Consider the following 4,910-nt stretch of genomic DNA (forward strand, 5'->3'; position numbering starts at 1 on the left):
AGCAACGATGCTTAGTGGTGCAATGATAAAATAAAAGAAAATAGCAAAAAATAAACATGTATTGAATGTATGTGTCTTATTTGTTTTGTATTTATTATATTCATTTATTTCTTTAACTTTGTCCATCTTCATTCATTTGGTTGCCCAAGTAACCTACACTAGACGACTGGACTGGAAAAACGAGTAAACTGGCACTGGGTATCTAGTACCTCGGGCCGTCACACCATCGGTCACATATGTATCTCGATTGTGCAGTAATGTAACTAACAAGTCAGAATAGTATTAGGCACGAGGCCAAGTCTCAACACAATGTCAAAATGGCTAAAAGCCATAAAATCACAGAATGGCATAATGCCATGTGCAGTACTGCTAACTGAATCCCATTGGCATGCCAAACTATCCAAACCAATCTTGTTAGGTATACTAGGGCATTTGATATTTTAAGATTCTTCAATTTGTGAATTTCAAGTTTTGGTGTCACTATTCACTTCATTAGTCAACAAAAATGTTGACTTTTGGATAGAAAATAGGTGTATTGGTTTTAACACCCTCAATGTACCACATTTTGCATTCAAAACTTGTTGGAATTAATTACCAATACCATTTCTAAGTCAAATTTTCACTCTCAAAACCCTAGTTTCCGTTATAAATTTTCACAACATACCTTAATTACTAACTCATTCACTAACCACATGCATACATGCTTTAAACATGATCTCTAATCCAATTTAAGTCCATCAAAACACTCCATCATTGTTCCTTCCTTAGGGCTGCCGAAATTCATGGTAGGCATACACACAAATTTGGTTCATTTAATTCACAAATTCATGTTGATTTCAAGTCCCTAACATGGAAAATAAGGGTTTTAAGTAGATAGGTGCACTAACCTCTTTGTAGGGCAGAATTTTCCAAGCTTCAACTTCACTTTCTTTTGTTTTCTTGGCTGCCAAACACTCTAGCAAGGTTGGGTGACAAATTTTAGTGAAGACAACTAGGGCTTTTGGTGGAAGAAAGCCAGGGAAAATCAAGCTTGAAAAAGCTTGCAAATAGGTAACAATGGTGGAGGTTCACGGCAAGAGGAAGAAAAAGAAAGAGAAGTCTGATTTTCTTTCCATTTTCCAGCCCATTTTGGCTTTTTAAACACATTTATGCCATGTGTCAACACTTGAGTGGGTAAAGGCACACTAATGACATCATGTGATGTCATAAATTCCCATTTAATTCATTTTTTTTTCTTTTCTTTTCTACTCATTTTCAATTCAATTTTTAGTAATTTTTATTAATATTTTAGATCATAATAATTATTTACTTAACTGGACAAGTCGGCCAAAAATCGTCTCTGAAGGCGAAATGACCAAAATGCCCTCCGTTTGGCTTAACGGGTCAAAATTGTCTGTACCGATTGAAAAATTTTTCTAGATATTTTCTTGGCATTCTAATGCCATAGGAACCTCAATGACCCTTCTCTGAAATCCCAAAAATTATTTTATGAATTTTTACTTTGGTTTAGGGCTCCTAGTTGCGAGAACCGCAACTTCCCTCTGGGTTACCCATCGCTTGGGCACCGGCTCATTTAACTTAGTTGTATTTTATTTCTAAAATTTTTACTAAATTTTTCTTATCAATATTTGAGTTATTTATGGTTCCTCACTTTAGTTTAAATATTTTTTCGAACGTTCTAGCTGTCCGGACCGACACCGGTCACCGGAACAGTAGAATTTACGGAGTTGCTACCGGGAGGGTGTTACAACAACTGATCAAGACCAAGTATAATATATATGTACAGTTCACATACATTACAACAAAAATTATAAGGAGGTAGTATACTCAATATACCCGGCAAAATCTCAAAGTGTAGCACAAGTAGCCTACTCTGCTGCTCTGTCTATCTGTCTACTTGCGACAACAATGAAAAAGCTATCGCTGAGCCAATGTCTCAGTGGTGCACAACATTAAGAAAATGCAATTTAAAACAATAAACCATAAATCATATAAACTGTGGATACTTAAAATCATAGTTAATTTCAAAAGCTAGAGAATGTCGTAGAGAATTAAATTCCATTTCACAATGTCTCAATGAATATCAATAAATCATACACACAGCTTAATCATGTTTCCAAAGTGCAATTCATCCCAAAAGCCAATGGCCAATGAGGAATAACATAGCTAGCTAGCAATTATGTAACATCCTCCCTATACGTGTTCTGTACATTCTATTGCTCCAGTAGTCAAATAACAGTCCAGGAAAGTTAGGATGTCTGGAACTACACTTCGGTGATAGTGAACAGACATATAATGATGAAATAAATAAAAAGAAAATACAAGAAAAATTAAAAAGTTAGTATAAAAGAAAAATAAAAATTAAAGAAATCGGCGGTACAAGGAGTAAATCGGTGTTACCGAAAAAGTCCGAACTTGACTTGAAGAGGGGCATTTTGGTCAATTGACACCTAGAGTTGACTTTTGACTTAAATGTCCATGAAAAATAAGTGGTATTATATTTTGAAAATTTAATGAAAAATAAAATTAAATATGAAATGCAATTAAAGGAAAAGTTGGGGATGAATTTGCAAAGATTGAAACTTTGAATTATAATAATAATAAACCTAAGTTAGTGGGCATATAAAACACATAAGATGACAAGGAACAATCCACTAACTCACTTCATCTTCTCCAATTCTCTAAAATGCCGAAATGGAGCTCTTCCTTTCCTCCATGGATGAGTTCCATGCAAGCTCACCAAACTCATCATTTTCCACTTAAAACTCAAGAGTCCCTTCATTAAAATTGGTCCTCACCTCATGGGAAAGCTATAGGCAGCAAAAAGAAAGGAAAATTTTGAAGTTTCACAAGCTTGGGAAGTTCTTGAATTAAGGTTAGTGCTTAATCTCCCCATTTTCTTTCATTAGATCTTGTTTTGAGCTTTGGGTGAGTTGATTTGTGAAGAAATTGAGTAAATTAATGTATATTTGGTGAGCCCTTCATTTCGGCAGCCAAGACATTCATGGGATTTTGATGTGTTTAAATGATGTAGATGAGTTTAAAGATGATGTTTGATATGGGTATATGTATGGGAAGTGATAGGACTTGAATTGATTGAAATTGAGAAATTTAAATTATGGTTTGAAACAATTATTGGAGATTTGTGTTGTTGCTTCATTTTGGGCAGCCATGAACCCTTGTTGAGCTTGAGTTATTTTTACTTCTAATGAATGAAAATGAAGGTTGATTAATTCAAATGAAAGTTGTAGTAAGTTTGTATTTAAGTATGTGCATGTAGTGTTTAAATTATGGGTGTGAAATGGAACCTTGATGCCTTGAGCAAACTGCCATGTTTGGCAGCCCCTAATAGCATGAATTTGTGTGTGAACATGTGATTATTAATGGTATATGCTAATGTTAAATTGTGGGCAGCAAGTGTAAGTGACATTGAAGTATGAATATGTTGAAGTGTATGTGTAATATTGACATTGAAGTATGTTGAATTTTGGTGGAAGTAAATGTTGAACTTAATGATGAATTGTGTGCATTGAGCACTTGAACATTCTGCCCAGAGTTGTTGCTGGAATTGTGTACAATAGATGTATGGAAGTGTTGTTGATTGAATATTGTAGTAATGAGGAGGAGAAGGAACATTAAATTGGGAGCGTATGAGCTTTGTGCAGGTTGTGTATTGAAGGTAGCATCTAAATGAGGCCATAAGTGCCAAACTATGAACCCAATTGGTATGAGGCCAATATGGGGTGAAACTAGACACCAAATAGGCCAACTTTCATGTAGAAATGTTGCCAAAATTCTGCCTAGAAACTGACCTTGAAAAGTGACCAAATCCGGATTAGTGCATTTAAGGCCTGAAAACTGACCATTTGGGCAGCAGTTAGTGTTTAGGTCATAACTCACTCAAAACAGGTCCAATTGACCTGAAATTTTGACCATGAATAGTTAAGACCTATATCTACAAGTCTTATGAAGACACCCAAGCCCAGAAATGACCATAAGCAAGTCAAAAAGCTTGTACCAGTTTGGGTCCAAAAACTGGCTGAACCTAAAATGACCTAAAGTGACCAATTTTGATACATTTTGACCAGCAATAGTAAAATGACCATAACTTGGTCTACATAACTCAGAATAACCTGAAATTTTGCCCCGCGTTCCATAAGACATAGACCTACAAGTTTATAGTTTGGACCAAAACCCGAAAACCGAGGGAACTAGGTCGTCCGGCTAGGTTAAAATAGTACACCGAAATCCGATAAATTGCAATAAAATGCAATACACTTAGAAATGAAATTGGTAACATATACCAACACTAAAGAGCTATAAAATGTGACATATTGGTAACATTAGAATTGACTCACGTAGAGTGCATCAAGGGTCAACATTATAGGTTGACTAAGAAAATGAATTGAAGGGAATAGTACCAAGAGAAATAGGACTTTAAGCTAGACAAATCTAGCGCACAAAAATTGAGAAATTGACCAAATTTTGAAGTAAAGGTGCAATCTGTCCAGCTTTAGTAAATTGACCATAACTTGGTCTATACAACTCGAAATGACCTGAAATTTTGCCCCGCGTGCAATAAGACATAGAGCTACAATTTTTCTTCTTTGACCAGAAGCTAAAAACCAAGGAAAATAGGACTTTAAGCTAGACCAATCTAGCATACTAAAATTGAAAATTGGTAATTACATAAAATGATGCTTGAAGTGATTTGGCAATGAATGCCGACTTGTGAAAAGGGTAAATTGCATTATATTGACAACATATTGAATTGTAAATTGTGACATGTTGATGCTAGAATCAACCTATCCATGATGCATAAAAAGGTCAATAATTTTATTGACCAGTGAAAGGCATAAAGATGTATAAACCCTATGAATAAAGAATTAAATATGTAACATTGTAATATG

The sequence above is a fragment of the Hevea brasiliensis genome, chromosome 9, assembly GCF_030052815.1.
Source record: "Hevea brasiliensis isolate MT/VB/25A 57/8 chromosome 9, ASM3005281v1, whole genome shotgun sequence".
Classification (NCBI taxonomy): Eukaryota; Viridiplantae; Streptophyta; class Magnoliopsida; order Malpighiales; family Euphorbiaceae; genus Hevea; species Hevea brasiliensis.